The sequence below is a fragment of the Medicago sativa genome, chromosome 3 (assembly GCF_051527215.1).
Source record: "Medicago sativa cultivar Bolivia chromosome 3, Bolivia_mono, whole genome shotgun sequence".
In the NCBI taxonomy this organism is placed as follows: Eukaryota; Viridiplantae; Streptophyta; class Magnoliopsida; order Fabales; family Fabaceae; genus Medicago; species Medicago sativa.
Window position 1 is genome coordinate 27416411 of NC_140751.1, and position 14689 is coordinate 27431099.

Genomic DNA, 14689 nt, shown 5'->3' on the forward strand with positions numbered 1-14689 from the left:
GTTAAGAAAAGATCTGTACTTGAATAAGCTTCAGAATTTAAAGTCAAATGTGAAAGTTCTTTTTATTAATCCTAATTATTATAAATTGTATCATACTTAATCTACTTATTTATTCTTGTTAAATCACCAAAGTTTCTGTTTTGATAATTAACTTCAATCAAACACAATCTATAACATTAAGACATAAAGTATATTTCGGTAAACTCACTATGCTTATAGATTTTCACATAGCAACCAATCCTTCAGTTTCTCCAAAGGTCTGCAGCACAAGGAGGAGTAATAAAGTATATACAGTTTTCAATTTGTTAGATACTAACTCAAAAAGATTATGATAAGGTAATTAATTTGTAGGGGTTTGCTAGGATACACCCACTAGTTTTTATTAAGGTGTGTTTTAGCAAAGATATAACTAAAAAGTTGTTAAATACACCTTAAGGTGAATGTTGCTAAAACACACCTTCTAAAAAATAAGTGGGTGTATGTTAGCAACTTCTATAGGCATTTGCTAGGATACACCCACTTATTTTTTAGAAGGTGTGTTTTAGCAAGTTATAACTAAAAAGTAGTTAAATACACCTTAAGGTGTAGCTTGCTAAAACACTCCCACATAAAAACTAGTGGGTGTGTTCTAGCAAATCCCTAATTTGTAATGTCAATTCATATAGTTTATAAGTAAAATATAGTTTATAAGTAATACTTTCTTACATATATTTCACATATATTTTTGGAAAATTTGTCAACATGTGAGCATGAAGTCAAACATAGAATTTCTAGGCTGGAGGGATCGTTGGAAGAAATTAAAGAGGCAATAGGGAACTACATGGGCCAACAAGTTGTGGTATCTGATGTCATTGCCGCTACCCTATGAAGCTCGGATACGAGATACGATACGGATACGATACTGCATCGATACGTCGATACGGAAAAATTTCAAAAATCAAGATACGATACGGCTGAGATACGTTAATTAAAAAAATTATATAATTAAATATACAATATAATTATAGCAATTTTTTTAATATGCAAATATATTAACAAACAAAATAAACCAGTCATAGGCTGGTAGCACATCAACATAAATATAAATAACATCGACGATTAAGAGAGTGATGATTGGTCAATTCCATACACAATATATCCCAAAAAGAGCATCATCAGTGCTATATTATATCCAAAAGGAACATTGTTAATGTTATACTATATCGATCCAAAAAAAGAAGCACTATATCCAAAAAAGAACACATCAATACTCAAGAATTAAGTTATTTTAGTTAACATTAATCGGGAAGTATCAGTGTAGGATAATTATCGGATACTCTCCTGATACGTATCGGGAAGTATCGGATAATTATTTTTTTTAAAAATAAATTTAATCTTTGGATACTCTCCTGATACTGATAGAGCCAAACCGCAAGTGCACGGTCTATCGAAGTAATAGTAGTAAAAGAGTATCGTTCCGCTAGGGAGTTATGAATTCGATTAACTTTTAGAGAATGATTAGAAAAGAAGAAAGATTATAAAAAGGGAGGTTTAGTTGCTGAAGGTAAATAACAATAATAATAAAAGAGCCTTGGGATTATTGGTTTGTCATAATAACAAATCTTTCACTAGACAAGACTTTAACTTCTAATTCCATGATTTACACCTTAATTTCTAAAGACCGGTTTCCCTTTAGCCACTCACCTTTCTGATGAAAGTCCGGTGAGAGTTTACTTCTAGTAACCAAGCCTATTTCGCTGACTTAATTACTAGAAGATGCTTATAAGGATTGAAACTACTTGTGTCTCAATAATTGCAAAGACTATTTCGCTGCCTTTGCAATTATTGTCTAGATTCACTTGTTCCAACATCAAAACTCCGCTCTCGCTTTATGAATTGATGTTTGGGATGATGGATTAACAATTATCAAACCCTCCACTTTCGCTTCTACAGTTTGATAATGGTTAATCCATGTTAAAACGGTGAATCTAAATTAGAAATTAGGGTTACATAGAATTAAGGTTAAAGCTTGGTTCGTTAGGATTATGTCATTAGACTTTCCCGACAATCCCAAGACAAAGAAGTGTCTACTCACTAACGTTCATTGTAGACATAGAGAAGAAGGAGAAGAAGAAGAATAAAAACAATAAAGTGAACTTTTATTCCAAGAACAAAAGATGAATGTTTATGATGGAGTGCTACTCTATTTATAGCTTTACAATTGACTTAAAATCTAAGCAACTATAAGGGCTAATCGGTAAAACTACAACAGAGTAACTTGGGCCCGAAGAAAAAGCAGCAAAAGGCCTTCTGTGAGGTGGCACGGCCGTGCCACATATTGGCACGGGCCGTGCCAAGCTTCTGACTTGGGGGCTTTATATTTTTGTTCTGAATCTTTCGTATTTTTGCTCCAAATCAGCTCCAGACTCCTTTCTTTTGCTCCAAGACACCTTCCATCATATATTCGTTCCTAAAATATAAAATATGCAATTGTAGTAAAAAAGATTCAAAAAGGAAATATTATTTAAATAAAATAAAACTAAATCTAATTAGAACAAAACTAAATAATGCATAAAAATAGACTAAATAAAGACTCATCAGATACGTATCCGGAAGTATCAGACAGGTATCAGTGCAGGATACGCAGGGGATACAATACGTCGTTCATTTTGAAGTATCGGGGCTTCACAGCAACTACCCCTACTATGGAAAATCTATTACAAACCAATTGGTGCATAACAATATTCCCGTTGAAAAAATGTAATTTCAAAGGAAATGTTGTTATGCGACAATTGGATTATAATAGATTATCCACAATACGGGTAGCGGCATTGGCATTAGCCACAACTGGGCGCATGTAGTTCGCTATAGTCTTTTTAATTTCATCCAAAGACCTCTCTGACATAGAAACACTACAAGAAAATATAAGATATGCTAGGATAACTGTGCTATGGAACATAATGGTAGCAAATATCAAAATAATCAGCTACCATTTAACTGAAATTAGTTTTATTTAGATTTTTCATATTTAAATTAATTTTCTGTCAAAATCTTTTTTGTTAAAAAAAAAAACACATTCTCACATAACACATTTGTGAACCGTTTCACGATCTAAACACAAATTCTCTCACCGTCACCGATCTCAACCGTAGCACCACCGGAGCGCCGATCTCCACCGCAGCACCACCATAGCGCCGATCTCCACCCATCTCTCCAATCTCCCATCTCCGATCCATCACCATCATCGATTTATTCACAATTTCTTCATCATCAAATCTCGGATTCAACATTGCATGCACCATCACGGATTCATTCCTGGTTCACCGAATCCTTGATTCAGCACTGAATCTTTGGTTCTCACTTTTCCTCGATCTCACATCAAAAGCGTTTTCCGTTTTGCAACCGAGGCCGCCGCATTTTCTCTGATTTGTCGTTGATTTGAGGTATCTAAAACTATGCTTAACTCGTATTTTATGATTATTTAACTCAATTTTTTGTTCTGAATATTGCAACATTATATGTGAGTGATTGATTATGAATATTACAACATTATATGTGAGTGATTGATTATGAATAACGAGATTATGATTGTGGATGAGTTGAAGCTTTTTCCTAGATTTGATTTTCAGTTGCAATTGCTATGTTTGATTTGATTTTGCAATTTAACATGTGTGTGAATACGGATTTAGGCATTCAAAATGACAATAAGTTATAAGTTATAACAAACTGCTGTCAAAAGGTTTGTAGATAAGCTATAAGTTATTTTCAAAAGCTATCTCAAAGAGCTTATGTAAATAAGCTAAAAAAACAACACATGGAAACATCATAAGTTGATTCTTTAAGTCTTACAAACGGTCTCATAAGTGCTTATTTCTGTAAATAAGTTCACTTAAGTCAATCTAAACAGGCTATTAATTTGTGAAGTAAGCTTGAAATAAGTGCTTATTTCAACATTAATTAGTTTTGTGCTTAATAGATGAAATAATTATGTAATTCTAGTCTTGCTTTATGTTTTTGTCTCTGATTTGTGATCTTAAGTTTTGAATCCATTCACTTCACATAGATTTGAAGTTCTGATGGTTTGTGTTTGTGTCTAAATTATATTTTACAATGTTTTGTGTTGAGAAGTAGTGGCGAATATAGTGTGCGACATGTCGGTTTTTAAATGGATAAAAAGTAGACGTAAGATCTGCCATTGTTTTTGGTAAAGAAAGACAGATGTAGGATTTGTTCATATATTTCAGTATTGCATTTTAGTTATAGAATATACTGATTTCGACATACTCGACTTGTTCTCTACTTCTTTCTCAATTAAATGTAGGTAGTTCTATTGTTGTGAACCTTTCATATGTTGTTCATATTAGAGATTTGTGTAAAGGTTTGCAAATCCAATTGCATGTGCCTCATTGTGCTGCAATACTATTGTGCTGCAATATCAAAGTTTTACTTCTGTAATTTTAAAATTTCATGCATTCACATATTGGATATGGCATCATCCGTGACTGTCTTTGCAGGTGTCTAACACGCCTCAAGGAAATAAAGATGTAGAAACTATATTAACAATGGGGAATCCTGGAAGATGTTAGCATTTTTCCCAACCAGCAGGTAATTTATACATGCAGAAAATTGGCTTTAAATTTAAGCCAGATAACTGGATATTATTCACTATTTGAAAATGTATGTACCTTTCTTTTGCAGGGTTCACTAGTGCTAAACAGGACTTGGTCAAGTAAGGTATGCTCTACCTCTATCAGTGTCAATACAATTTACTAGATAGATAGATTAGTAATTTAATTTAACATACATCATACTCATATTGCCGTGTTATCTTTGTGTTAACTTATAATAATAATGATATGATCATTTTCTTATCTCCCCGTTCCTTTAGAAAGTGTAATTGATACTTGGGAAGATGAAGTGGATGACTACTTTGCTCATGCAGTTTATGAGCATATGCATCAAGATTAAAAGTTTTACTAGCCTAGCTCTATATTAAAAGTGGATGACTTTATTTTATTCTCGATAGATCTTTTCTTGTTTTGAAGTTTTGACTGTCGGACTAAAATAAACATTATGCTTCAAGATCTAACTTCTATATACGTGCAGCCTTATGAAGAGTTTTAATGCTAGAATGATGAGGTCATACCTTGGATGATCCAGAAAATAAACTATGGTAAGAATATCTTTTATCGGATATTCTTTGAAATTTGGAGCTGCAAATGTTGTAATTGTTGGAACATGTGTGGAAATTGAGTTAAAAAGACTAAACACAAATTCTCATGTTGGGTAGAACTAGTGTTGTGTGAATTGAAAAAAGTGGAAGTCCCACATCGGATGGAACACACACATTAGTAGTGTTTATATAGTGGGGGTGTACCTCTAATTAATGGGGGTACATAAGCACTAGAGAAAAATATATATTGATATATATTTTATTATTTGGAAAATGATAAATTAAATAATTAATTTAATCATTATTAGAAAGTGCTTTCTTAGTCCCCAAGTTTTGCAAGTTTTGCTAAAATATTTTTGTACTAAATATAATATATTTTGGTACTCAATTAAGATATTTTTGTACTAGATCTAATATGTGAATTACTTAATGACAAAGTAATGTATTACTTGTTCCCAAAGTTTTCTCACTTATTAGTTGTGAATTTTTTCTATAAATAGAGAGCTCACACAGTACATTCCACACACCAAAGAGTTTCATTGAGTTGTCTGGAACTCTTTCTCTCTTCTCCCTTTTTTGACTTGTGTTGACGAGTCTTTCATCTCTTCTCCCTCCTTCGACTTGTTTAACAAGTCCTTCTCCTTTTTCTACTCCTTTCTGTCCCTTCGGAATTAAGAGTGTTCTTAAGACCATAGTCCCTTTTCGATTTAATGTCCCTTAGGAATTAAGAATGGTCTTAAGTTCATAGTCCCTTTCGATAATATATGTCCCTTCGGAATAAAGAGTACTATTAAGATCATAGTCCCTTTCGTAATAATAATGTCCCGTCGAAATTATGAATGATCTTAACAGTATATAAATTATTTAAATATTTTTCTATTTGAGGAGAAATGGTGGTATCACCATATTTGAGTGGTCGTAGTACCATATTGAAAGTTTGGAGAACTTAAAAGTTAGAATGGTGGAAACACCATATTTGAGTGGTCTTAGCACCATATAGAATGGTAATAATACCATATTAAAGTGGTTTCAGTATTAAAGAGTGGTCTTAGTACCATATTTGAAGGTGTAATTCTCGAACGGTTTTCTACAGTGCAGTAGTTAACCGCACAGTTGTAGCTGGGCTTGTTTTATCCTGGAGGCGGCGTGGTTGATAGTCTACCTTGCACAATTTTGGGTAGTGCCACGAAACGTCTTAAAGAGAGCGACCTGGTCGTGACTCAACCTAGTAACAACTTCGGTAGATAATAAAATTTGGAAATTCAAATACAACAGTTTGAAAATCCAAAAACAACAGTAATTCATTGCTGTTTCTAATTGAATGAATACCGCTGTTTCAGGAAGCTTTTGGTCAATACTTAGACACGCATGCGTTATACCACCAATACGCCAATTCTAAGTTTGGAGAGCCAATTGAGTATTCTGCTTACCTTGATATTTTTTCTGAGACAAATAAGATTCCTTGCAAATTGAAAACAACCAGGTGAGTTGCATTCTCTATCCATATATCTTGTCTTTTGATTTTTAAAATCTTTGATATATAATTATGTACTCGATTAACTAGGACAACTAGTTTTGTCCTTCAAAGTTTGACTTGAGATGCTCGAATTGAAGTTTCTGGCACATACATTGTTGTTTAGTAGGGATAGTAGCAAGCTTCAACTTGCTTCCATTGTCTGGCCGTGTATGCTTTACGATTTTAGTTAGATACCATTGTAAATTAAGAACTGTATGCGAGTTCAAATTTGAATTGGGCACATCTCTGTTAAGCTTAAAGCCAGTCATAACATTTAATTTTATGCATTCTAAGAGTTTCTGAATGGAACCATATTGCTCTGTTTTATTAGATGCAAAGCGGCCGACGACACAACCTCTGAGAGGGAACATAAACAATTTAGTTTCTTACCCTCTGAGATTGAGTAGTTGTCATGTTTTCTAAATGTATTACTGTTTGTTGTGCTCTTGCAGTAAAATCATGTTTATTTGTTTGGTTTCTATGAGAGTAGCACATGAAAAACCAAGTGTTTGCATGCACCTCTCCTGCCTCCTTGTGCAGTATAAGTAATTGTCAACCTCTCATGTTAATTTTGTTCAATACTAGCCTCATTTGTAAGTTTTTATTATCTCGTATTTAGTTTTGAATTTGATGAATGAGGTAGTATCATTGCAGATGCCGATCGAGAGGTATTTGGTGATAAGCTACCACAATTATCCGTTAAAAGGTATCTTTTGTGGCCCTGCAATATCTGTCAGAGATGCAGCGTTGGAACTTGTTGATAGGCATATTGCTTTACATCTATACGTGGGTTTTAAGGTATATGTTCAAAGGACCTTCCCTTAATTGTAAATATTATCATGCCTTAAAAACTTGTTGGTAGGCATATTATGCATTGTGTATTTTATTGCTTGAATTAGTGTTGTGCCTATGGTGGATGTCAATTTAAACTAGTAAGCAATTCCTGGGTGGATGTCAATTTTACATCTGTATGTGAGTTTTAAGGTATATGTTCAAAGGACCTTCCCTTAATGGTGGATGTCAATTTTATTGAGTTTTTATAGCATCTAAAGTTGAAATCGTGCGTCTATAGTTGTTTGTGGTAGTTGTTTTGCACATGATAAGCTTTGAATTCATGGGTTTATTATATTGCTTAGGTTGAATCTTTATATTCCTGAGTTAAATTTAAGCCTCAAAGAATCGTAAATAAAGGTATATTGATTGTTAAATAGCTTTGTTGCCTTGTGTCTTAAATGTGCGCTCACTACTTATATTCCTCAATGCTACAGGTTTGGACTGAACGGTGGTCATGTATTGGAAATGTTGCTTATGCTAGAATGTATACCACTGATAATCACTTACATCATCTTGTGCTTGAAGCAGCTTCAATGATGGTGGAAACAAGGTGTGATTTAAACTATCATACATTGATCTATCATTTTACTCAAGTTAATATATATGTATTCATTTTGATTCCAATCTACCTAAAGTTATTGAAGTGTGACTAGCTTCTAACAAATGAAACTATTATGATCATTGGCAGGAGCATAACTCTTCGGTTGCATACATTGGGACTTGTCTTACAGAGGCCGTTGAGAAATGTGATACAACGACATGGAATATGTGAGCTTCAGATGATTGTGTCGTCTCTACATGTCTAAGTACAATAATGGAGAGGAACTCTATCAAGGAGAGGAGATTCTGGCCTCTGCACAATAGATCTGCTGGAATCACAGACGAGATTGGTAATCTTTGTCTCTCTTTCCCTGTGATATGTCCTTTATTTTTCCTGCATAATTGTTCTTAACAAATTGAATTGTGGTCTAATATGAATAATCTCATGTATATAAGCTCAACTCTTGTTATAATATGAAGAATCTCTTTTTGGTTACAAATGAAGAATCTCTTGTATAACTTCATATTTGATTAATATTGTATGACCAAACTTATTTTGCAATACTTGTTTTTGATTTCTCGTGGTGTGTTCATTTAAAGTTGCTTATTAATTGATTGGCAGTGCGTTAAATATATTAATTTATTTAAAAATAATCACGAAAAGAAAAAAAAAAACTGAAAAGAAAGTTTAGCTGGGGATTTGTAGTGTAATTGTATTGTAATACTTAGCTATGGATTTGCTGTGAAATTGCTATGTTAAATTGTAGTTATGTTGCTATGGAAAATTCATTTTTACTACTAGCTTGCTGTTTTATCTTGGTTTTCGGGTGTCAAACATTGATTACGTTTGAACCTTTTAAACCGGTGATATCTTATTTTTTCTTGGGAAGGGAAAAAGTAAGCAAAACCCTTGAGAATCGAGGTCCGGGAGTTGTTTTCGCTATGGGAAGGTGTTAGGCACCCATAACGACTATAGTATCCTATAGGAACCGTCTTTTAATTTCTACGCGCGCGCTTTATTTTTAAATGCTATTTTGAAAGTGTTTATTTAAACCTAAGAGTTTCTAAGTGAAGAATTGGAGGGAGAAGAATGTTTTTGGAGTTTTATTTTAGTTGAATTGAAGGAATTTTGTTCCTTGCCTACGTACCCGTTTAAGGGATCAAATCCACCGTAGTTCTCTCTCAAAAATGTTTTTGTTTTTTGTTGTTTGATTTTAAGTTTGAAAATGGGATTTTGAAGAATAGAAAGAGGCCTCAAGGGCATGAGATTGTAAAAAGTGGGGTTGGATTAGTCATTTGCAAAAGGAGTCAAAGTTTGATTACTTTCATTGAATTTTGATTAAGAAAATGAAAAAGAAAATACAATGGGATTTTGGATCCCAAGGTTTATTTGGGAAAGGTTTGAGTGAAGTTGTTCACATTTGTTTGGAAAATTGGTTTTTCTAAATATAAATCCTAGACATTCATCTAAACATACAATCCTAAACATACATCTAAACATGCATATTCTAGCTATATCTAAAGTGATGTGTGTGCATGTGTCGGTGCTTGTGTCGGTGTACATCATTAGAGTCCATTGTCCTTTACATCATACCCTAGATACATTCTATGACCTCTTTGCCAAGAAATTAAAAAGTGCATAAAGGAAAAATATTACAAAACTCCTAAGTGTTTACATTCTAACTTTGGTACAAATTAAGTTGCAAGAAAGAAATAGAGATGAATATGGGATGAAATGAAGATGCTTATGAAATGATGAAACATGAAATGAAAGGAGTTAGTAGCACATGACAATATCAAAGGAAATGAAGTAAGAGAAGTACTAGAATATAAAGGATAGAAAATGAGTGCAAACATGGCTAAAATTTATTCATAGAATGCAAGGACCATATGACCTATAATCCCCCACATTCCAATGCATTTTTAAGGGTTTAGAAACAAGTCTTGGAATGGGAATTAAGGCAACATGATTTACTTAGCATTTTAAAACAAATTTTAAGCATATTTACATTATTTATTTACACAAGTAACTTGTAAGCTAAGTAACTAACTAAATTTCACACACAAGTATCAAAATCATGTTCAAACAGTGGCTAAAAATTATAGGCACTCATATTATGTATCACAAGCATGCACCAAGGACAAGAAACAAAGTTGAACCAATTTTCACCACTTTTTAACATAAAATTCAAGAAAATAACACTAAAATTGTCTATATATTTTTTATCAAAATTTCCAGTGTAAAAGTATTAGAAAAACACCAAGAAAATATCAAGAAAGCATGGAAAAATGGTTTGGAATTTTTAACTAAGTTTTTGAGCATGAAGGTGTGCAAATAGCAAGAAACAGTGACAAAAATAGCAAAAAAACAAGGAAACACGCAGTAAGACTAGGCCCAAACCCAAGCCCAAGGGAGGAACGGATCCTGGATCCTTCAGGAATCACAGAAGGCCGTTGGATTGATCCAACTGGATCAACCCCTAGATCTAACGGCCAGGACGCAAAGCCAGTGGTCCAAGACTGAACCAAACCGGTTCAGTCTGCTTATAAAAAGTCTTGAAGACCGGTTCATTTCATTTTCCCATTCGTTTCTCTCTCTTCTCTCAGATTTCTCTCGTTCTCTCTTCTTCTCACCCTAACCCTAGCGGCGCCGTTCATGGCATTCACACATCAAACATGATTTTGGACTATGAACTATGAATCAACACTCAAATCAAACATAGAATGGACACGAAACACTTCGATCTTGCTATTTTTCTGAAGAAAGTTGTTCGAACCGTTCGATTTTGACTTTTTTGGAGAACAAGAGTTCGAAACGTTTCGATCTACAAGTTCTTTGAAGACGAGCGTTCAAAACGTTTCGATCTACATGTTTCTACAGGTTTGATTTTGGATCCTTACGTTTTTTAGGGTTTCAACTTTCTTTTCAAATTTTTCTGAATCAAAACCCTAATTCGAACTACTTTCTTCATTAATCATGGATTTGAACCTCAATTGATGAAATAAACGGTGAATCTTGGACGAATCATACTTCTAGGGTTTCGTTCGAACTTCTTCGAAACTTTTTTCAGAATTTTCCTTCGATTCACCGTTTATTCTTGATTTCAACCTTCGATGATGAATATGAGCAAAAACGAGAAGGTTTTTCTTGAATATACCTGAAATTGTTTGGAGATTCGAACAAAAGATCCTGGAGCAAGCTTCGGGACCGAAAATAAATCGGTGTTTTGGTCTTTCTCTTCTTCGAACTGTGATCTTGCTTCAATTTCCCCTTTCTTCTCTTCTCAGACCTTCGTCTTGTGATCGCCTACGGGCTTGAATTGCAAGAGGAAGAAGAAAACGTTCGATGATGAGGTTTTTCGCAGAAAAATCGCTGAGAACTTGATGCGAAAAATTTTGAAAGAAAACTTCGAATTGAATGGTTTTGATTATGTTCTTGTAATATTCATGCTGAATTTGCGTAATTGTTGATGAATCTGGCAAGAATCCGTGATGAATTTGTGGATTTTTGTTGTGAATTGATGAGTTTGAGAATCTTTGTGGCGGTGATTGATTTTGATTGCGGTGGTTTTAGTTTGTTACGGTGTTTTTGGATTCTGTTGTGGTGGCGCGTAGTGCGCGTGAAAATGAGTTGGTGATTCTGTTTTTTTGATGAGTTGGCGATGATTGTGTGGTGTATTCTGACCCTTTGACCTGAGTTGGCACCATTTTATAGGTGCCAAGTGTTCCTCTTGCCCAATGAAGTGCTGACACGTACCCTGGACTAAGTTTGGACTAAAAAATGGACTCTGGACCAATTTGCAAATTGTTGAAGTTAAAGGACTGGACTGCAATTGAAAAAAGGACTTAAAACGCAAAAAAAAAAATGACTTAAAGGGTTTAAAGGACTCAAAGGACTAAAAAAATAAAACCTAAAAAGAAATAAAATGATATAAAGGGCTAAAATGCAATATTAGAAACTTTAGGACTTAGAAAAAAACTAAAAAATAAAATGGGAATAAAAAAAAATAGTAATTTGACTAAACGTAAAGTGAAACGTCTAAAATTTGACAAAACGGACTAAAACGAACCAATGGCCTAAATGAGGTACTTTAAAGTAACCTCTCTCTGCCAAAATTTCGTGTGAAATGACCAAAACGCCCCTGGGGCTAAAACGACCAAAAATGACTCAGATGCGAATTAAAATGGATTTTTAACAAGAATTGAAACAAAAATTATTTAGACCAACTGGAAAGACTCAGAGACAATTTTTAGGATTTAAACAGTGCTTTGACACTTGAAAAGACTAAAATGCCCCTAGGGGCAAAACTGACCTAAAATGACTTCAAATGCAATTTTTAAAATGGATTTTGACATAGAATGAAATAGAGACTTATTCAAACTACTTGAAAGGACTCAAACAAAATTTTAAAAGACTGAGAGACATTTGACATAGGAAATGACTAAAATACCCTTACATGTAAATTTTGCAAAGAATATTGAAATAAAATGCAGAGAAAGATGTCATTGATCAGAGACATATCAAATGACTTAAAATGCAAGAAAAGAAGAATTGAATTGGTATTTTTAGGTCCAAAATTAGGGTATAACAGCTGCCCCTATTTAAGTTTCTTTGTCCGGAGAGTCAAGAGACGAAGTCTTAGAGTTGACAGGACGAAGATACTTAAATATTAACATTTGCACTGCTTTTGGACATAAAAATACGTTTTCAGATTTTCAGAAATATGAATGCCATGCAACATTTTGGTTATGAATGCAGGACAAGCAACTGGAGTCTATGGAACCTATCATGTCACCGGGGATTCAGATAGACATGGACAGGGTAGACAAACCAGGGAGTAGAGAATAAGGTGCAAGTTGTTCTTTGGGTCGAACTAGCCACTTGACCAAGGAATACAAACAAGAGATAGGTGCAAGTTGCTCTTGGGATTGAACTTGGCACTTGACCGGAGACATAGACGTATAGGCAGATACAAGCGGTTCTTTGGATCGAACTCGACACTTGATTGGAGATACAAACAGATAGGCAGACACAAACTGTTCTTTTAGATTGAACTGGCTGTTTGGCTGGAGACATAGACAAAAGGGTTGATACAAGCTGTTTCTTTGGATCGAACTTGCTTGTGAGATTATCACCACATCACGTGGGAAGGTGCAAACTGTTCTTTTTCAAATCGAACTTGCCGTTTGACCGATAACAAAGCATAAGCTGGGTACAAACTGTTCCCCAGATCGAACTTGCTGTTTGACCGATAACAAAGCATAAGCTAGGTACAAACTGTTCTCTGGACTGAACTTGTCGTTTGACCGATAACAAAGCATAAGCTGGGTACAAACTGTTCTTCACATCGAACTTGCCGTTTGTCCGGAAGCATAGGTATATAAACTGGTACAAGTGGTTCTTTTTTTTGGATCGAACCTGGCACTTGACCAGTAACAAGATACAAATTGAGAGTCTGGTTTAACAAGATACCATTTGAGGGTAAATTGTCATTGACCTGATTTGCAAATAGACATGACCATTTTTGTTGGCCCAAGGGTAAATTGACATTGATTTGGATTGAATTGAAAGTTGACATTGAAAAAGAGATTGAGAATTGAGATTGAGCAGAGACATAGACGTAGACATTGGATTGGAGAGTTGCAATTGACATTGAATTTGGATTGGAATTGGATTGAAAGTTGAAATTGACATTGACATTGGCTTGGAAAGTTGAAATTGACATTGACATTTGACATTGACATTGACATTGGCATTGGAAATTGACATTTGACATTGACATTTGACATTGACATTGGAATTGAAATTGGAGATTGACATTGAAATTGGAATTGACTTTGGATATTGACATTGGAGATTGTCATAGAAATTGGAATTGAAATTGGATATTGACATTGGAGGTTGTCATTGAAATTGGAATTGAAATTGGAGATTGGAAATTGCTTCGAATTTGACAGTTGGAATTGGAATTGAAATTGAGATTGAGTTTGGCAGTTGAAATTTGGATTGAATTTTGGCAGTTGAGAGTTGGATATGCAACATGTATGCATGGTATAGCAAGATTATTAGATGCATGAGCACATAAAATGCATGATTATGCATGTAGGAATGCTTGAAATGCATGATTGATTTGTAGCTTGACAGAGAAGTTTCACAAAGGCAGACGCAACATTGGAAGATTGGGCACGTAGTGGCTCGTGCTGCAACATATTCACAGGGGGAAACCTCTTTGGAGAGACCGTCGTTTGAGAGACGTATCGGAACCATGGCTGAGGGCAATAAAACTTGTAAAGGAGGACCCTTGGAAGGTTCTTGGATACAGGTCGCCGTTGCTAGGCGTGTCAGTGCTGGGTAAATATTGGATGTTCGCACCTGTGGTCAATGCTTTTTCAATATTTCATTCTTTCATTTTTCATTTTCAAACCCCATTTTTGCCTGAACCGCCCTTTCGGGTTTTCGATTCACCGGGGAATAAATTCTTTTCATTGCCCCATTTTTGCCTGAATTGCCTTCATAGGTTGTCAATCAGCGGGGTGCTCATTTTTGCCTAGGCCGCCCTTTCGGGTTTTCAACTTAGCGAGCTTTTCATTTGTACTTTTTCATTTTTTTTTTGTTTTTTCATTCTTGCCATTGACCACAGATCATC

General features: G+C 34.5%; 1 long non-coding RNA gene and 1 pseudogene across 5 annotated transcripts in view; one reads left to right on the plus strand and one right to left on the minus strand.

The window, feature by feature from the left end:
* The window catches only part of LOC146936840 (putative disease resistance RPP13-like protein 1 pseudogene), a 79166-nt pseudogene that overhangs the window by 34416 nt on the left and 30061 nt on the right, over window positions 1–14689 (minus strand). The gene's annotated exons all lie outside the window — the stretch shown is intronic.
* On the plus strand, window positions 7938–8542 carry LOC146936843 (uncharacterized). Its single transcript, XR_015033211.1, has 2 exons — window positions 7938–8052; window positions 8191–8542. It is a non-coding gene; the product is annotated as an uncharacterized LOC146936843 (long non-coding RNA).